A 22323-nucleotide genomic window follows, 5' to 3' on the forward strand; every position below is an offset into this window, starting at 1 on the left:
AATGGGAGAATACTTTAACACAATACTATTCTAAATTGAAAGGAAAAGATAAAGAAAGTAGGAAAGATGGAGTTCCCGTCGTGGCGCAGTGGTTAACGAATCCGACTGGGAACCACGAGGTTGCGGGTTTGGTCCCTGCCCTTGCTCAGTGGGTTAACAATCCGGCGTTACCGTGAGCTGCGGTGTAGGTTGAAGACGCGGCTCGGATCCCGCGTTGCTGTGGCTCTGGCGTAGGCCGGCGGCTACAGCTCTGATTCCTCCGATTCGACCCCTAGCCTGGGAACCTCCATATGCCGCGGGACCGGCCCAAGAAATAGCAAAAAGACAAAACAAAACAAAAAAAAAGTAGGAAAGAATAAAAGTAGAAATAAAGATATGAAATTGTAATTTAACTGAAAACACTTAGAAATAATTTAGTTATCATGATTTGGAATAATGATACTTTGAAGCTTGGATGTTCAATTTTGCCTTAATATGTACATTCAGCTACTCCACAACCCCCATTCCAGAGCAGTTCTACCAATTTAAAATCATAAAGGCCAAGAGTACTATTAAATGCATTGACTTTCATCTTTACTTACAGTTCTACGAATAGTCTCTAAAATTGACAAGTAAATAGGGATAAAGTTGCCTCCTACAAGAAAGTGCACAAGGAAAATGGAAAAGCCAATAAAAAACTGAAAACAGCTTTGATAACATCTCAGTCACTCTGCAGGGTTACTTAGCCTCAGAACATTTGCTAATTCATATAAATTATCTTTGAAATATTCCAACCGTTAAAATAAAATGAAAATAGCTACTAGCTTTATTTACATGGCAGGACTTGAGTTTCTTTTACCATGCAAAAATAAACCAGAAAAAAAGATGTATCTGATGGCAAAAACTCTTACTAGATTCTCAATCTCTGCATTCAACTCTGGGTAGATTTGCATCTTTGTATACAAAGTCACTTATGGGCAACATTTCAAATAAGTGAGATGCAAATTCTGTGAATTTTGTTAGGTCACTAAGTTGGACCCTAGTAATGCGTATAGGAGCTTAGATGCATTTAATTGAGAAAGAATACAGAGTCTACGCATTGTGCTGGATGAACATTTCTACCTTCATTTTTGAAGATGAAAATAATATTTAAGTTGTGTTTGGAAAGGAGATCATTCAGTACATGTCACATAGTTTGTTCTACTTATGTATACATCATGTTTGTTCTTTGGTGAATTGCACTGTTTTGATGAGTACTGCATAATTTTGTAATTATCATGTCAAACCAAAAAAAATGTTTTTTTTTATAACCAATAGGCTTCCTTGTTGATCATAACTTCCCAACATGGTGAGCAGTTTTGATTGTTTTCAATGACTAATGCCTTTAGCCTACTGTGAAATGCTATGTACCCTTCTGTGTCCTCTCTACCACTCCTGTGACCAAAGAGTTCCTGAATAATTGTATTAGATATTTAGGTAGCTGAGTCTTTGGATGGTTCACATTCTTCTTGCACATCTTGGATAGGATTTTATTTTATTTTTTCATTTGGAAACTCACCTAAGGTTGATGGGAAGAAAAGAATGATTTATTTTTTCAGCATTTAATTATTGGCCAGCTTGACCTAAAATATTTAGTGAATGCATAGATAATAACAGTTCAGCTATTATTATCACATAGACACGGTACCTATGTGACATATCTTATAGATATGCAGGAAGTTAATGTTGTATAGTAGAAAGAACAGTGAGCTATGACCCAGGAGGCCGTCATTGCTAATTAAAAACTGTTTCTAAACTAGCGGAGACTTTATCTGCAAATGGGTACTGTAATGCCGGCGCTAATTCACAGGTTTACTATAAAGAATATTTTGAACACTATTCAAAGATTATGGGAACTCCAAAGGAGCTTTATAAATTCATACAAATTAAATTTCTGGACAATATTTTGAAGCTATTCTTTTTCTGTGCTAGCCTTCCAAGTATTTTAATAATATTGATAATCTTAAACATTAATAGTCAGTCTGTTAATGTGTTTTATGCTAAGTATCAAGATTTAGGGATATCTAAATCAGCATAGTAAGGGTGATGGAAATCTAATTTGACTTTAGGCTTTTCTTGTTACTCTTGTTTTCAAAAGCCAAACTGTATCTGCAGTGTGGTCCATAGACTAAAATGTTAAGATTTACCATTATTTTTATGAATCCAAGATAGTCACATGCAATGATATGAATAAATTATACAGTGAGATTAAAGTTCTGTTATTAACTTAAGGCAATAAAATTGAGCTACTTCCCTCTTGAAGGGAGAAAAAAAATGAGTTACTTAATTCAAGTCATGTATTTATTGATCACATGGTATGTAATGCATTCTGCTATATACTTGCAAACTTCTAAGTCCTATGAGGACCACTATGCCAAATCGCTTGTATGAAAATATCTCCTGTTTCAAATTTGTTCTGATTGTTTTTTCTCTTCTGTTAATTTCATAATATTGCTTTAGTTAAATATTCTCATTTAAAAAAATGTAATAACCTCAAGTAAAGAACTTTGAAAGGATCTGAGATTTTAACCATTTCTAACTTCTGCCACAGATGCTGGCAGAAGATGCAAAACTTTAGCCTAGGTAGATGAGAACTTTATTGCACACAGCACCATGAGTTGCATGAATATCATGGTTGCCTAGGTTCACTTTGCTCTACACCCCTGTGAATATAAAAAAGAGGTGGAATTCTCTGGGAGCCTAATGGTTAAGGATCTAGTGTTGTCATTGCTGTGCTCCAGTCACTGCTGTGGTGCAGGTTCAGTCCCTGGACTGGGAACTCCACATACCACAGGTGTGGCCAAAAAAGAATAAAGAGGTGCCCAGCTGATACTGCACAGTTGCTTAACTTCAAGCAACTGTTTTGAAGTTTTGCTTCACAGTTGATTAACTCCAAGCTTAGGGAATTTTAATTTTTTATAATGGGCTGCTTCCTTGCCCTTTGGCCCAAAGAGACACTATTTCTATCTTCCAAGGCTATTTGCTATACATATATTCTTGAAAAGAACAAAAGTCAGTAAGTATCTCCGCTCACAAGATATGAAAACATACGAGACACCGTGAAGATTATGTCCAAGATATTACATTATAATCTGCATTATAAAACAATAAGCATAGTACTCTCTGAATTTGAGCTAAGTTTCTGTTTGGATGTGCTAATATATATGCTGCCATAATAAGCAACACAAGAATTATCATTTAAATTACCATGTCCAAAATGTGTTTGCAGGGGCTTCTGTCTTGACACATGCATCATTTTCACCTACATGGGAAGAGTGGACATGATAAATCACTTACTGTCTCTTAATGCTTCTGCTTGGAAGTGACATATATTACTATTTATTTGCCACAGCAAGTCAACAGTCACATTTAACTTCCTAGAAGGAGGAGGTAGAATCTTATTACCATGTATCTGAAAGATGACTAGCACTAATGACAAATCTAATATGTATGGAAAGAAAAGAGAATTCATATTTTTATAATCAGACCTGGTGATGACCACTAATAATTTACAATTTTATGCTTTAGATGATATTGCAGCTATCATACACAGTCAATAGAATAGGAGAAGTAAAAGGCAATTCCTATTTGGAAACAGAAAATCTCTTCTTTGAGAATGAGAAAATTCTGACTTCCTTAAAATTATTTTCTTTGTCTTTTGTGCACAAAACGAAAACTACCTGCCATAGTAATACTGCAAAATATCAGCTTTTCAGAACAAATATATAGTAAATATCATTCCATTATCACTTAGCTGTGATAACATTTTCCCATTGGGTTCACTTTACCATACATTCTTAGCTACCTAACCATATCTCCATCCATCTTGAAGTCTTTGGAAATATTATTTATAACTGTAGCATCCTTATAAGTTCCAAATCTTGACTTAAATCAATTTTCAAGAGCAGTAGACTAGCAGAAATCTTGTCTTTGTTTTCATGTTACAATTTAATGAAATTTTTGAATTACTTTTTCTTAAAAATATAAACATATAAAATACTATAAAAATGAAGAGTTGAAAAATATAGGAATCATTACTAATCTGGTGAAAAGCTATTCCTCAGGCATAATGTTTTATGGAGGCAAAAAGATTTAAAAATTGCTAAATAGCTACAGCAAAGCAGAAGTTAGAACTCTCTGTGACATAATGAAATGTCCTTGGGATTAAGTACACAAATAGAGAAAATAAATCTTTTTATGTTATAGGGCTTTGCATACTAAATCTGTGTTATACTATTATATCATTTAAATTTTAGTAAAATTCTGGCCTTCATATAAAATTAAATCATTACACAAATAATGTGGTATATTTTGCAGCAAGAAGAATAGTTGTTTTAAAAATTATTGACTGTTAAATTAATAATAATAAAGATAAAATATCAATACATTTTAAATGAGGACGAAATAGTGGAAAATGAAAACACATTGTTAAGTTCTCACTGAGTATACCAAGGGATTAAAACTTCCAGAGATAGTAGGTGTTGCTATGACCTCTTTGAAGTCACTAGGTAATAGCTCAACTTCTGTGAAACTAAAACTAATGTATTACTCTAAAGCAAGCACTGGTAGTCATATTGTCTATCCTGGCTTCTTCTTCCTTGTCTTTTCTTGTCATTTATCCTTTCTTCTTTGTCTCATACCATTCTCAGTTCCATGCTTTTTTCCTTCCTTCCTCCCTCCCTCCCTCTCCCCCTTGTTTCTTACCTCCTTTTTTAATCCTTCCTTTTTTTTTTTCCATTTTGCATGCTTTTATCCTCATCTTCTATTGTAGAATTTCTGTCATATTCATTTTCTTTGCTGCTATAAGAAACTACCACAAACTTCCTATCATAAAACAGCAAAAATGATTATCTTCTGGTCAGAAGTAAAATGAATTTCATGGGGCTAAAATCAAAATGTTGAGAGGACTGCAGTCCTTCCAGAGGGTCTAGATAAAGACCTGTTTTCTTGCTTTTCCAGCTTCTAGATGTTACCCACATTCTTTGACTTAGGGCCTACAGCCAGCAATTGCCTTACTCCAATCTCTGCCTCTAGTCATAATGTCTCCACCTTTAATTCTAATTCTCTTGCCTCTTTATTCACTTATGAGGAGCCCTTTGATATCATTGTAATACAGAATAATCTTCTCATTCCAATATCCTTAGCGTAATCATATTTACAAAGTTCTTTTTGTCATATTCATAGGTTCTCAGAATTAAGACATGCGTTATCTTTGGTTGGCCATTATTCTCTTTGCTATATACAACAAAATGCCTGTCTTAGTCTGAGTTCTCTGGATAAATAGAATCAACAGTGTGAATGTGTGTGTGTGTGTGTGTGTGTGCAGAAAGTACTAGTGTAGAAGGGGATGATAATGGTGGTAATCATGCATCCAGGACTTGCTTTGATTATGCACATGCCAGATTTCGGGGATATATAGAAATAATCACTGGGAGAAGTCACTATGATGGTTAATTTGATGTTTCAATTTGGCTAACCATAGTTCCCAGATATTTGGTCAACAAATTACTCTAGATTATTTTGTGAAGGTGTTTTTAGATAAGATGAACATTTAAATTGGTAGAATCTGAATAAAGTAGATTACCTTCCATTATTTGGGTAGGTCTCTTTCAATCAGTTGAAGGCCTTAATAGAACAAATATTACCTCCCTTGAACAAGAAAAAAGTCTGTCAGCTGACTGCTTTGTGGCTTGAATCGCAGCTATTTCATGGGTCTCCAAGCTGTTGACCTATCCTGAAGATTTTGGATTTCCCAAGCCTCTTCCTGAGCCAATTCATTAAAATAAAATAATCCACCCCCCCCCAGCAGATTGCCTGTGATTCACATGGATAAACCATTGCCTTAGACTAATACTATCTCCCTTTAGGCCCTACTACTATTGAACAAACCTTTATTCTGCCATTTACAGACATGTATCAAAGTAGTTGATGTCACCAAATTTAACAAAGTATTAATTGAAAAACAGCCGTTCTGTTTTTTACTTGTGTCTCTTTTCCTAATATGACTCAGATAGAATTCCATGGGTGGTTAGGTTCAAAGATAGAAAAAATATGAGTGATGAACATCATGCTGTAGTCAGAACTGCTTCTCTTGGCTGATAATGAAAGCTTTTTTTTTTTTTTTTAACTAAGCCAAGCTTGACTGCCTGACTCTTTCTTTATGATGAGCTCTCTCCCAGGATGCTTCTTGGGGGATTATTACAATGGAGATCTGGAGCAGACTGCTAGACATATAGAGGCTTGCCTGAATCTCACATATGAACAGAGTGTTGACTAAAGCTGTGACATCTCCCCTCCTCTCAGCCACTCTCAAACTTCTGAAAACTGATTTTTGTCCTCTAAAATAACTTTCTAAAATTTAAGATGAGCTACTTTTTTGAATCATGGCTTTTTAATAGAAATTAAAGAGTAATTCTAGTACTTTCACTTTATAATACAGAAGAGTAAATATAGATGCAGAGATGTGAAGTACATATATTCCTAAAATTAAAGAAGTAAGTGAGCATTGGGTTTCCTCGTTATGTAAAGCAGTGAGTCAGTAAGAAAAGTGAGGATTTGTTCATTCAACTACTTTATGATAGTTTAAAAATCTCTTAATTTCATGTTTCTGTGTTTATTATATGGCTGTTATTTCTGAATCTCCACTCCAGTTAATATTAAGCTCCTAAAAAGGAAATGAACAAGAGAGAGAAGGGATAGGGACAGTTGTTTACCTGTAGACAATTTTGAGGGAAGGAAAAACTCAAAGTAAAGTGAGTTGAGGTAAATCTGAGAAAGAAAAGACATTCTGAATTTTATGTTTTAAGAAAAGAGTATGTAAATATTTGGGGTTTAGAAATGATGAATTTAATATCAAAGGACCTATATAAGTTTGTCTGACATTTTCTCTGTGACGGAACATGTGTGAAAACCACTGCATGCCTTTAATAATTACTTGTTGATTGGAAGTATTTGAAAATTGCTATGTATAAGTAAGTGGTAATAAAATACATGTTTACACACACACACACACACACACACACACACACACACACACACCTCCCTCCTTGGGCATTTCTGAATCTAAACTGCTTTCTAGTTTTAAATTTTAAAAATCCTACAGAATAGAAAATATCTACCTAAAAAAATATTTTCTTTTATGTAAGTTCATGCCTTTTACTTAGTGATTTCACATTATTGATAAATTGCCTCATTGATAAGCTGACCCATTTTATTAATCTTGAATTAGACAAATAAGAAAGTGTAATTGCTGCAAGTCACTCCCATTTGCCACAGTTTTCTCAAAGACTCATCTTCCTGTCCTCAGAAATACCTCATTAGCTCTTATTTAATATGAGCACATGCAGAATATAATTGGAATAAATTACTACTCATTGAAACTCAAATATTTCCAATTATTCATTTGATAAAATATTGAGTTTTAAAAATTGTTCAGTATAAGTATTTAGAAAGTATGAATGTAGCCCTTACTGTTTGTAAATTGTGTAGCCAACATTAACTCCAGATGGTTCATTATCATTTATGTAGCAAGTTAGAATATTATTTAGGTGCATAAAGAAAGCTTACTATATCTGGGATTACCAAAGAAGGTAGAGTTTATTTGCTTAATGCCTTATTTTTATGTAATGACAGAAAATTTTATGTGGGTGCAGTTAAACAACACAGTATACATCATAATGAACAGAGTGAAAATACACCACTGCACATATCTGCCTGTATGAGAGTGGCAGACTTGTAAAGCAAACAAAATCATGAGTTCAAGAAAAAAACAACCTGGGTTCAAGATGTGCTTTGCCATTTCCTCAGTAACTGAACAGAATTACTTCATTCCTCAAAGACTTATTCCTGATTATAAAGTGTTGATAACAAAGGCATTCTCTCAATGGTGTTTTTATTAGTCTGCTCAGGATGTCATAACAGTTTACCACAGATTAGGTAGGTGACTTTAATACAGAAATTTATTTTCTCACATTTCTGGAGGCTGGAAGTCCATAATCAAGGTAAAGGCTGATCTGGTTTCTGGTGAAAACTCTTCCTGGCTGGCAGTGGCCACCTTCTCACTGTGTCCTCATCTGTACATAGGCATTCCTGGTGTCGCCTTTTCTTCTTATGAGGACAGAAGCCTATTTAATTAGGGCCCTACCTTTATGATACTATTTAACCTGAATTACCTTTTTCTCTTTTTTGCTGAGACATATAGCGGCTTAATGTGGCATCCTGGAATCTCATTTCCCAGACTAGGAATCCAGCCTGGACCACAGCACTGAAAGAGCTGAGTCCTAAACACTAAGCCAGGCTACCAGGGACCCTTCCTTAATTACCTTTATTTTCATATTTCAGTCATGTGGTGGTAAAAGTTAAATTAACAAATTTGGAGTTCCCATTGTGGTGCAGCGGAAACAAATCTGACTAGGAACCATGAGGTTGCGGGTTCCATCCCTGGCTTCGCTCAGTGGGTTAAGGATCCAGTGTTGCAGTGAGCTGTGGTGTAGGTCACAGGCGCCACTCAGATCTGGCCTTGCTGTGACTGTGGTGCAGGCTGGCGGCTACAGCTCCCATTAGACCCCTAGCCTGGGAACCTCCATATGCCGCGGGAGGGGCCCTGAAAAGACAAAAAGACAAAAAAAAAATTAGGGGGACACAATTTATACCATAACAGTGTTGTAATGATGAAATGAATGAAAGTACTTACTGCACATTAAAAACTCAAAGGCATTAACAGTCGTATTTTAATATCATCACCTAGGAGTAAATCTTGAATCTCTCTGTTCTAGAAGCATTACCTAGAAGATTATTCACTTTCTAAAGAAGCCACTGCACCTCTCACCTTCTTACCTTCTCTAGATCTCCTCAGTTATTAGAGCTTATTTCCAGGAGGGTGAACAAAATCTCACTCTTCTTCCAGAGGCTGCCTTATGATCCCTTTTTCTAGTTCCCATAAACAGAATTTTCAAGTCATTTACCACCATTCCCCAAATCTCAAGGTTTTGCAGAAGTGAAGAGTAATATTGCAAAAACAAAATAAAACAAAATCAAAAGAAAACAAAAAACAAAACACAAAATTTTGGGTATGCTAACTGTGATGTGCATGTACCACACATACAAACAGAAAACTCACTAATTATGGCTAATATATACAGATTAAAAAATTTCTGAAAAAAAGGTCAAATTTGCATTATTGGAAAAGTCTTAGGGTTTCATATCTGTTTTTACAGTTTTTATAGCCATTTGGCCCTTCACACACACATACCTCTTACTTGTCTCCTGGACTGTTTTTATTGTTCATTAAGAATACCAATTAGATGACAGTTCTTGACTGTAAATCATTTTATGCAAATGTCGCCTACACATGTAAGTTTATTAATAAACAATATGTGTTTCATTTTCAGTTGCATTAATATTTTACACCTAAAACTGTGGTTATAGCAAGTTTACTGAAAAGACTTTCTGGCTAGAATTTAAATGAAAGAACAAAGAAAGCCATTTAGCATGTTGACTTTAGAAGGATTTAGAAAGGATTATATTTTTAGACTAGATATGGAAAACGTGAAAAACAAGTTCTGTATCTGGAACCATATCTTATAATCACTTGTATATTTTACTTCGAAACTGCCAAAATAATGAATTCTGTATGTTCGTAAAAAGAAAGTAAATTTTGCATCATGCTCACACTGATAAAATAATGGTATTTATGTAAAAAATTAACATGATACATTTAAGAAAATTCTGAAACTATACTTCAGATATGGTCAATAATATTTCCTTACTTTTAGGAACAATACATTTAAGTCTTGTAAATTAAACCCAGTATACATCCTCAAATAACTATTATATTATTGGGAGTTATTATCAACTTAGAATGTAACATATTGATCATTTCATCCTGCTCTTATATAGTTTTTCAAAATTCCCATGTGTTTATGCCTGATCTCTATCATGGTAAAGAATGATTTAACATCTACATAAACATAAAGCTATAAAAAAGCACACTGTTCTCTAGGAGTATACAGGTAAATGTTTCTGCTCAAATGTGTTATTTTTTGATTCAATTCAGACCCAGCCTCCACACCCAAGTTCCTTTCTTAGATCCCTTTAACACTGTCTTTCTCCATGTCTATGAATCTCATAGTGCAAAGTGTGGTGTAGGAACAAATACTTATGAAATAACTGCAGAAGCTTTTTAAACTTCCAAGAAATTTTATAATAGTACTTCTCAACTGGCACATGATTTTTGATATTCAATTTTCATGAAAACTGTCAGTATATTAATCAGGGTTCTCCAGAAAAACAGGGAAACAGGATCAATGAGATGTATATAAAGAGTTTCTCTCTCTCTTTTTTCTCTCTCTTTCTCTCTCTCTATATATATAGAGAGATAAATATCTAATATATATATAGAGAGATTTATTTTATATCTATATAGGGTCTTATTATAGAATCTCTCTCTCTCTCTCTCTCTATATATATATATATATATAGAATCTCTCTCTCTCTCTATATATATATATATATATAGAGAGAGAGAGAGAGAGAGAGAAAGAGAGAATGAAGCATTCTCTCTCTTATGCATTTGGAGTGGATAAGCAATGAGATTCTGCTGTATAGCAGGGGGAACTATATGTAATCACTTGTGATGGACATGATGGAGGATGATGTGAAAAAAAGAATGTATATAAATGTGTAACTGTGTCACTTTGCTGTATAGCAGAAATTGACAGAACATTGTAAATCAGCTTTGATAAAAAATAAAAAAATATGGATCCATCAACAACAGAAAAAAAACCTAAAAATTTCTCTTTACTTATTAAGAAAAAAATTGGCTCATGTGATTATGGAGGCTAAGAAGTCCCACAGTCTACCATCTGCAAGCTGAAGAACAAGGAAGGCTAAAGTATAATTCAGTATGAGTTAGAGGCCTAAGAAATGTGAGCTCTGGAACCATACACTCCAGAGAAGGAGAGCTGAGAACCAGGAACTCTGATATCTGAGAACAGGATAAGATAGATGTCCCAACTCAAGAAGAGGGAGAGAGAGAATTAGTCCTTTCTTTGCCTACCATTTGGGTGCCCAATGCATTGGTGGATACCCACCCACATTGGTGAAGGTGAAGCTCTTACCTACTGAGGCAAATGCTAATCTTTTCCAAAAACACCCTCACAAACATACCACAGAAATAATATTTTACCAACTATCTGGGCATCTGTTAGACCAGTCAACTTGAAGTATAAACTTAAATATTATACTCAGCTAACTTAAGATTTTAAAACTGAGTGAAACTTAGACAAGCAAATAATAATAATAAATATATGTGATTATGCTATTCCTAAGTAGTGCTTTAAGTACTTTGTATATTTTCTTAATGTGCTAGGAGGTGGATACAACTCTCATTCAAGGACATCTGGCTACTAGGTTTGAAGCGTGGATCTGCAGTGAGGCAGTGTGTCTCCATAGCTAGAGGTCTGATCATGGTGTTTTACTGACCACTCTGCTGAAGTTATGTACATGCTATAGGCAAAGGGCACCTCTAGGCACTGTAGCAGATGAATACATGAAAATGACTACGCTGTAGTCCCTCTTCCTAAGGGAAAACTTGTAAGTGCTTAATTATAATATCATGCAAAAGAATTGAGTACTGATCAAGGTTAAAAGTACTTTAGAGACATAGAAGAAAGTTTCTGACTGAAGGATATGAAATGTTTTGATGAGGAAGTTAGTATGCTAGCTGGGTCTTGAAAAATGTTTGGATATCGTGGTTGACTTGATCATTTCTTCCAATTTATCATTCCTTCCTTCTGTATAGTAGAATTGTATATCCATATCCTTTAATTTATGACTTGGCAGTATTTCTCTGTGCAGTACAAGGTGTGTATCAGCCTACCCCAATGATGTTGGGTTTGGTTATATATTTTGCTTTGGCCAGTGGAATACTAGTGAACATTATATGAACTGCTGTGATTATGTCTGGCTTTTTGGACTTCTGTCATCACCTTGAGAAAAACATTTAAAATTAGTTACTGGCCTCAATAAGAAAAATAGAGAAGTCCTGGACCCAACCTGTAACCTGGTCCAAATTCAACTGATCCACAAATACATATTTCTTAGAGTAAGCTACTGAGATTTTGAAATTGATGTTATGCAATGAGAGTTAATTAATATATATTTTAGGAGATAAAGTGGTAAGAGAAACAAAGACTCTGCTTGGAGAGGATAGCATAAACACACAGAATCCCTCCAAATATTGAGAAAATAAATATTGAATGCATTACCAAAGAGATAAAATAAAATTTTCTTGGAACATTTAGGCGGTTGGTAAAGTTCCATCATTCCATCAAGTGTGATCTCTATCAGGGTAGCAGTTTTGTTTACTTTGTCAATCTATATTTCTAGTATCTCTAGTATCCAGAATAGTGTCTTTAACAAAATAGGCATTTATAAAATATCTATTGGTGAAATGAATGATCTGAATACAATTAAGGCATTTTGTTTTCCAACTGAAATCTGGAGGCTCTCAAATTTTTTCAGGGGAAGAATTTCATAAACTAAATTATGTTAGTAGTGTTATTCGGTGGGGGAGGGTATAAAGGAAGTGTTTGGTGAAATTTTTCTGTTTTCATGTGGAAGGGATAACATTCCTAGACTAACTCCTTAACAAGGAGGATGGATTAGAGTGGCAAGAATTTGGAGGTAAATGAAGACTATTTTTGGCATATTCTCTGTGATTTTGATAAAGCAAGCTTCTTGCCACTATGTATCCATTTCACTGTCTAAAGTAGAAGCAAGTATGAGAAATAAGGAGGACCAATCAGAATTCTTTTGGGAATTTATTAAACCTATTTTGAGTGAGAATCTTACTCTTTGGGATCCTTTTTATTTATTTAATGTGTTCCTGGTGCTGCTATAGATATCTTTGCTAACCCCTGGGAATGTCTGCCTATGAATTAAGTCGGTGAAGAGGAAAGCATAAATGGCAAATGCAAAAGAAGAGTCTTGGTAATAGCTCTGGGTGTCTGAATTCAGTCTTTCCTGAAGGAAAATCCAGTAGTGGAATTTGCTGTTACATTGATTTATGCAGTTAGAAATAATATTTTTCATCACTTATCCATTCTAAATGCAATAGTTTGTATCTGCTAACCCTAAGAGCCTGCTGTATAGCACAGAGAACTATATCTGGTCTCTTGGGATAGGACACGATGAAAGATAACATGAGAAGAAGAATGAATATATATATGTATATGTATATATATGACTACGTCATTTTGCTGTACAGAATAAACTGGCACAACATTGTAAATCAACTATTTTAATAAAAATAAAATAAATTAAAATAAATATATATATTTCATGCTTAGATTTAACTTTCAACTGGTTTGCATTTGATTCCTTATAACTTAATGTTGAAGGGTGTGATTAATGTACATCATGAGATGAATAATGCAGCTGAAGAGGAGGAGGATGAATGATACAATATTGTAGAGCAAGAAGAGTCATGATAATTTATTGGATATGGGGGGAAGAAAAACATGGAAAAATAAAGATGATTCTGCAGTTTCAATTCTGGAGGGAGGCATGGTGGCACCATCAAACTAAAATAGGAAACAAAAGATGGGGGTAACTTCATGGTGTTGTCCATGATGGAGATGAAGAATCAATAGAATACTTAAAGCATAGAGACTACTGGGTAGTCAAACTTTGTGATTATAGATCTAATGAGAGATTTACTGTGTCAATTGTTATTTATCAGTAATCGCCATAATTATAGGGGAAGTCATGTAAGATGATCACTTAAGAACTTATACCAAGAGAAGAGTTTATGACTAAACTGGGGAAATATTTATACATAGCAATGGGTAGAGAAATAAAAAGCCCAGATGGAGACAGAGTGAGGACTTAGGATAGATACAGAACGAACCAAAGAAAAGGAACTTAGCATTTATTGAGCACTGAATATAATATTTTTGAGTATTTTCCATGTTATTTCATCTTGCCCTCAGTACCCTGTGAGAAAGACATTACTATCATTTTACTGTTGAATGAACTTATTGCTTGAAAATTTTTTTCTTCAATTAAGAAATATATAATGCATATAGTGAAGATTTAGGAATATGCAGTACGGGGAAATCATGAATTGCACTGGTGAGTTCAGGCAAAATCTAAATGGCCTTGATACTCCAGTTTCTGCTCACCTAGTAAGCACCTTGTAAGACTTGTTAGCTAATAATAAATGAAATAGATTTTTCTTCAGTATTATATCCTATTAATGCTCAATTTGACCATAGATATACCACAAATGTAATCACTCTTTCAATATTAATAGCTCTAAAGGAAATAAAATGTAGTAATTGAATAGAGATGTACAATGGTGGTGGAGAGACACATGCAGGGATTTCTTCATAGAGAGGTCACAGGCCTAGCTGTGTATGGTTAAGAAGGAACAAACCCTGAGAAGATTCCTAGACAAATGGCATAGTGGGGAAAAAAACCCGAAGATGGAATGCTGCTGTATTGAGGAATGGGACAATCAGTAGAAAGGAGGATACTTCTCTGTTTGGGGGAGAGGTTGTTTGGGCGTTTGGTTCACTAGCTTCTTTCTTCAGAGAGGGATCTTGTATCAGTCTTATAGTCCAGATTAAATGCATCCATATCCTTTTTTCACCTTTATCAAGAAGATGGAAATAATTGCTCATCTTCTTGTATCAGTCTTATAGTCCAGATTAAATGCATCCATATCCTTTTTTCACCTTTATCAAGAAGATGGAAATAATTGCTCATCTTCTTACCAGGTGCATTTTTCCAAGAAAAGAATTTTAAGTTCATCACTGCCTATGTTCCTCTGACTTCAGTCCATGGCTCACATGACCATTATCCACAGATTAGGAAAATAAATTATGGCTGTAGGGATAATTAAGTCATAACATAAAATTTAATTGATTTTCTTTTTATTGGCAAATTAGTGAGAAAATGAACACCTATTTTATAAATATATCCTTTAATTGTTAAGACAATATGCCTAAACCAATGGGTCTCAAATTTATTGCAAGTTGGATTGCTACACAAAATACTTACCATGTCTCTAGAACAAGTAATCTGTAGGTCAGAGAAAGATTTGGTATATTTTTAAAAGTTGTGTAGGTGATTCTGATACTTAGCAATCATTGACAATTGTTTATGATACAAAAAATGCCATTGGTACCCTCCCTTAATGTCCCCTGTATCAGTAATCTTTTGTATAGAATATTGTAGAACAAACTGTCTTTTATCAGAGTGGCTTAAATAATAAATTCTAATTAAATTCATGAGTCTGAGGTTGGGTGAATTAGACTAGGTTTGATGAAGTGGTTCATCTAATCCCATCTGGGTTTATTCAATATCAGGCAGTCAGTTAACTGTCTTCTGAGGTAATGGGAGTGATGGGGCCATGTTTCTCTCATTCTCCAGTAGGCTAGCCTGGGCAAGTTGTGAAGGTGGAGAATAAGGGGAATAAACAGAAACCTTCATTTTCAAACCTCCATTTGCACTAAGTTTGCTAACTTCTTATTGGTCAAATTGTCACATGGCCAAACCAGAATATGAGGTCACTGTGAGATTATAAGACATTGGGGGATTTGGAGTTCCCGCAGTGGCTCAGTGAATGAACCTGACCGGTAACCATGAGGATGCATGTTCGATCCCTGGCCTCACTCAGTGGATTAAGGATCTGGCATTGCCATGAGCTGCGGCATATGTTGTAGAAGTGGCTTGGATCTGGCATTGCTGTGGCTGTGGCATAGGCCTGCAGCTGCAGCTCTGATTCAACACCTAGCCTGGGAACTTCCATGTCCCATGGGTGCAACCCTAAAATAATTTGCATATTAATACCATTTATATATCATATCCTCCACATCCACAACTCTGCCAGTGACAGAGCATAATCATTTTTAGGCTTTCCCTGATACCCTAGCTCCTACCCTGACTTGAACCCTATAGCAAGACAGACACAGTGAATTATGTTGGTTAGGCAGAAAATAAGATATCATCTCATTTTTCAGCAGAGCAGATTTTATCTAGAAGTTTTGATCTTGTTGTTTTAAAGAGATACCAGTAGTTATATCATTGTGATTTAAGAAATATATTCCTCAATAACCTTTTCACACTTCTTATACTTCTGAATTCTATCTTGACCCCTTCCTTGAACCCCCCATTCATATGGTGTCTGAATTGACAATCTCCTCTTTTTATTCAGAAATAATTTGCTACTCTAGCTCTATTGATATAATTCTAAATTTAGGTTCTAATCATAAAGAGTTGTTGCAACATCTTAATATTTAATGTATACAAATATTCATTCATTTAGAAATGTCTAATGCTGACCATACAATTTTCCTTTCTATTTGCGGAGAGCTCACAATGGATGACTCTTGGAGTGAAACTGACAAAGGCAGAGCAAATATATTACTCCTACTCAGACTTTCATCATTGAGAGAAGATTGCTGATTCACTGGGAGAGTTTAGGTTTCATTTGGGATGGTGATGCCAATGACTGCAGGAATTTTTGCCAGTACTGACTTTCCATGCTATTGGTAGGAGTATTGACATCCAGAAGAGTTTTTAAAATGCATATTGTATGGCTACTTTTCTTGATTTTCATGCCAAGCCTCTTGGTTTCTTGAACCTTTTGGAGCTCAGTTCTAATATTTTCTAGTCAGTTTTGTTATCAGCTTGGAGCTAAGAATATAGATTAAAGCACTGATTGTTTCTTCTGTGATTTTTTTTTTTTTCTCATTAAGCTCATCTCCTGTAATTCCTAAAATAGAAATTCTAGGAGTTCCCGTTGTGGCTCAGTGGAAACGAATCTGACTAGTATCCATGAGGATGCAGGTTCGATCCCTGGCCTTGCTCAGTGGGTTAAGGATCTGGCATTGCCATGCGCTGTGGTGTAAGTTGCAGACGCAGCTTGGATCTGGCATTGTGGTGAGCTGTGGTGTAAGTTGCAGACGCAGCTTGGATCTGGCATCGCTGTGGCTGCGGCATAGGCTGGCAGCTACAGCTCTGATTCGACCTCAAGCCTGGGAACATCCGTATGCTGCAGGAGCGGCCCTAAAAAGACAAAGAAAAAAAAAGAAATTATAGAGCCCCAAGAAATTATAGAGCCCCAATTCTGATTGTCTACTGCAATCAGAATATCCTGGGTAAAAAGTGACAGCCATGTATAATTTTTGAGGTAGGAACTTATATTTTAAAAGCTAAGAGATCAATATGCTGAGCTATTATAAATTATTGACTCCTGAGGATAATATAGTCTCTACTATGACATGTTGATTTTTAGGGGAGGAAAGTGGGAGCAAGGTGATTGCACTGTGAATTTTTGTTTTCCAAACTTTATCTGAGCAGCATAGTCAATATGCAGAATTCATCTTAATTTTTTAATACAAAAACGATTTTCACATTCTTAGAATGATGTGCAAGTTATTATCCCTAACGACTTAACCAGCTGCTGTGCTCAACTATATTTCTGTGTATGAAAACTTAATGATTAATGTGACTAATGTAATGGTACAAGTACCACTTACCTACTTTTAAGTTAAAGAACTAAGGAGTTACAGAATTTACACATTAGCTTGCACAGTTCAGTGTTTCTATCCAGAGGATTCCTTTGGAGATCTCTGATTAACTGTATTAGCCTCACAAAGCTTAAGCAATTTTTTTATTGGCTTTTTTTTTTTTTTTTTACAGCACCCAGGGGTGTTGGAAATTATTTTTAAGGTTAAAAATGAGTGTGTTTACACACGTTTTCAAGGGAGACCTAATTAGGTAGCTAATTTAAATAGGAGAAGTTGAGAGTTATATAAAAGAGTGGCTACTTTATAATCATCACCACAACAAAAACACTCTTGAAATAATGCTTGATTTTATGAATAAACTGTATCAACATATGAAGAGTTTAAAAGGAATTTTGATACATTTTCCCTAGGATTAGGTAAAACTAACTTTGGAAGAGGAAGAAAACAACATCCTTGACTTTTTAGGATATTATTTATTCTGTAACTCAACAGTTTGATTTATTTCACTTGGTACTTATCAAAGGATTTCTTTCCTATTCATCTTATTCATAATATATCTGAACTTGACTCAAGCTAATTTCTCCTTGAAGGTGCAAAGGAAGACAGCCCATAAGCTTTCAGGGTCATAAAGACTCAGCATCTGGCCCAAGTTATCCTCTACTCAATTTTCTTATCATCACCAACAGAGAAACTGTGGTTGAAACTGTGGCTATTCATATTTTGAAGATATAGTAATTGCCCTGAATTAGACAGTTTTTAGGTCATCTTTCATATTCAAGTGAGAAATTTCAAATAGATAATTTATGCTCACATTTGGGGCCCTTACTGACATTCCTTCAATAAATACAGTCAGGCTGAGGCCAAATCTTCAAATACCCTGGCAACTAGGACTTCACATGTAAAGATATAATGCTTCAATTCTCATTGTGTATATATACCTACCATGTATTCTTTACTGATTCATCTATGTGTATACTTTGGTTGTTTACATATCTTAACTATTGGAAGTAATGATGCAATCAACACAGACATGTATATGTCTTTTTGAATTGGTGTTTTTGTTTTCTTCAGAAAAATATGCAACAATGGAATTGCTGGATCCTATGATAGTTCTATTTTTACTTTTTAAAGGAAACTTGGTACTGTTTTATATAGTGGCTGTATCAATATACATTCCCACCAACAGTGCATGAGAGATACCATTGCTCCACATCTTTGCCAACAATTATTTGCTGTCTTTTTGATAATAGCCAAAAAGAATGAAATCTTGTCATCTGCAACAACATGGATGGACCTAGAGGGTATTATGTTACGTGAAATAAGCCAAAATCCAAACAAGGACAAATACAGTATGATTTTGCTTCTATGTGTAAGTATAAAAAACAAAACAAATGTACAAACATATAACAAAACAGAATTGATTCCTAGATACGGAGAACAAATAGGTCGTTACCAGAGGGGAGAGGGGTGAGGATGATAAGTGAAATAGTTGAGGGAGATTAAGAGGTACAGATTTCTAGTTACAAAGTAAAATCAATCACAAGGATGAAATGTGCATCATGGGGAGTATAGTCAATTATAATAAATTTATATGGTGACAGATCATAACTAGACTTATCATAGTGGTAATAGAAATATTGAATCATTAACTTGTGCACTTAGAACTAGCATCGTATTGTGGGTCAATTATATTTAGTTTAAAAATCTGTAAACACTAGGAGGAAATGCATCAAAATGACAATGACTATCTCTGGAGTGTGGGGACTATGGATGATTGATATTTTTTTTACTTTATGCTTTAATGTAAATCTAGTTGTCTGCAATAAACATGTTTTGCTTATAAAATTGGAAAGAAAACAATAAATGTCATAAAAAGATTCTCAAATTAAAATATCTCATGATATTTTGGATTTAAAAGCTCCAGAAGAATATGATTTACTCCCCAAAATAGAAACAACTGAAAAGTACTTATAGGAGTCAGGCAGATTGGATCAAAATGAATCTCTAATCTTGATAAGATAAGGATATTATGGCTTGGGGTGGCCAAATGGGCTTGTTCATTTGCCTCTAAGTGAACTATTTTCCCAAACTTTCCTAAAAAGGCAGAGCCTGTTATGCCAAACTTTCCACAATTTAGAGAGAGAGAACTAAATTGCACTGTTTCTGCTGGTTGCCTGGTCATAAAATGTGAGCACAACCCCACCAATTCCTCCCCTCCCTGGGGAGGAAGCTGAGGTAGTAAAAGCCTGGATTATTACTTTAATGGATGTTTCGATATATAGAAACATTAAACAAGGGGATAACCAATCCCATTGACAACTGCTAAGGATTTGTATGCAGTGGCATGTGGAATCTTTTTTTCCCCATTCAATATGTTTTAAATTAATAAAATTAACCTGAGAGGGGGAAAAAAAAGATTATCTTTTGCTTGAAATAAAAAATGGTAGAATAGATACAAGGTAAATGATTTTTTAAACTGTCCTTGGGTTTCTGGCACCATATTGCTATATTATTTTATACAACAGATATATAAGACCAAATTTAAGGTCAAGAGAGTTTGGCTACCTCAATGCCCTTTTCATCTTCCGCCTCTTGAGAAGATAGGCTGGAAAGTTATTCTTGTAATTTAAATTATAGACATGACTTTTTATGGTGTCAGCTGAGGCCATCATCTCATTTTACATAAAACACCAAACAGCTATTGGAAGTTAATGAACTTTTTATATTAGCATATCAGGAACATTTAAACCAGTGATCTAGATAAAAAGAGCTCTTCATAACTGATCATAAATTTTGGAGTGCCCAATCACCCTGATTAACACTGTCTTCAAGATTTGGAAGAATGATATTCAAATGTATGTTTATATTAGTGGTGTGTGTGTGTGTGTGTGTGTGTGTGTGTGATGTTTCATTATTATTTTTGGAAGGAAGCCATATAATATTATTCATTATTCTTATTAACCTAAGTTCCTTTTTGTTTGATAACTATACAATGATGTAAGAAATTATATTGTTGCACATACTACACATTGCTTAAAATATAAATGTGGTAGGATAAATATCATGACATGTTCCACTTATAAAAAAGTGTTATAAATATATATTAAAATGTACCTATTTTAGGAAAGAATAATTATAATACACATATTAATTTAATTACCCTCGGATCAAGATTTTTTTTTTCTTTCTAGGGCCGCACCTGTGGCATATGGAAGTTCCTAGAATAGGGGTCGAATCGGAGCTACAGCTGAGACCTAGGCCACAGCCACAGCCATGCCAGATCCAAGCTATGTCTGCAACTTACACCACAGCTCATGGCAATGACAGATCCTTAACCCACTGAATGAGGCTAGAGATCGAACCGGCATCCTCATGGATAATAGTCGGGTTTGTTACTGCTGAGCCACAATGGGAATTCCCTCAGATCAAGATTTAATATGTTAACATTCAGAGATCTCTTAAGCTTCATTCCAATTATTAACCCCCCCAAATGAACATTATTTTGAGTTCTATTTCCATAGATTATTTTCTCCATATATTGTTTTTAATGTTATTTAAATAGAACCAGAGAGTATATATTCTGTCTTCTTTCTTTTGCTTAGCAATTTAACTGTAAAACCTACACATGCTTTTTTGTATACTAGTAGTTCTTTTCTGATATTGTTGTATTGTGTTAACTATTCCCCACACAATACATGTATTTCTTCTACTTTTAGTAGATATACACTTCAGTTGTTTCCGGTTTTTTTTTTTTTGCTGTTGTTGTTCTTTTACTGTAGTTATGTGCTATCAGCTTCTTGTCCATGTCCATTTGGTGAATATTATAGTAATTTGCATTGCATGTGTACCTCAAGAGTCTTTTGGTGAACATATGTACAATATTGCTGCCAACTATATCCTTGGGACTCATACTGTTGGGTCATACGTATCTTAGGTTTAACTCTAGTAAATTATGTCAAGAGAATGCCAAGGTGATTTTATCACATGTAGTATATGGAAGTTCTAGGCACTATACCTCTTGCCAGTGCTTGTCAGTCTCTTTTCATTTTAGTCATCAGGTGAACTCACTGAATCATCTTGTAGTTCACTGATGTTTTTGTTTACTAGTTCCCTGGTGATCAAAAAAAGTAAATATCCTCTTTCATTTATTGCTTATTTGATTTATTGGTCAAATTTCATGAATTGCCTTTTAAAAATTATTTGCATATGAATCATTTGTTATGTATATACATTAGAACTTCCATTTTATACTGTAGATTTTTCTTCTTTTAATAAAATATAAGGTAGCAGGACTTTTTAAATAACATTCTTTGTTTAATTAGCTTTTGTCTAATTGATGCCATGATGATATTTTCCTATATTACCCTCTGAAAGCTTTATTGTTATGATCCATCTGGGATATAATTTTTGTATATATAATATCAGGTAGAGTCAAGATTTATTTAAATAAAAATATAAAAATATAAAACTAATCAGAATATAATCTGTATCAACATTTCAGTGATCTTTTTTATTAATCAAATGACGTCATGTGTGTGTGAGTTTTCTTGAATATTGAATCTCCTTCATTCATGTCTATCTTTGTATCAGTTCTATTCTGGATTAATTACCATAACTTTATAATAATTCTTAAAGTGTGGCCATATTAGCCCTCCAAACCTGTTCTTCTTATTTAAAATTATTTTTGTGGTTACTGATTTTCACACATATTTTAAAATCATCTTTTCAGTCACGCAAACACACACACACACACATACTGTTGGCTCTG

The sequence above is a fragment of the Sus scrofa genome, chromosome 8 (assembly GCF_000003025.6).
Source record: "Sus scrofa isolate TJ Tabasco breed Duroc chromosome 8, Sscrofa11.1, whole genome shotgun sequence".
NCBI lineage: Eukaryota > Metazoa > Chordata > Mammalia > Artiodactyla > Suidae > Sus > Sus scrofa.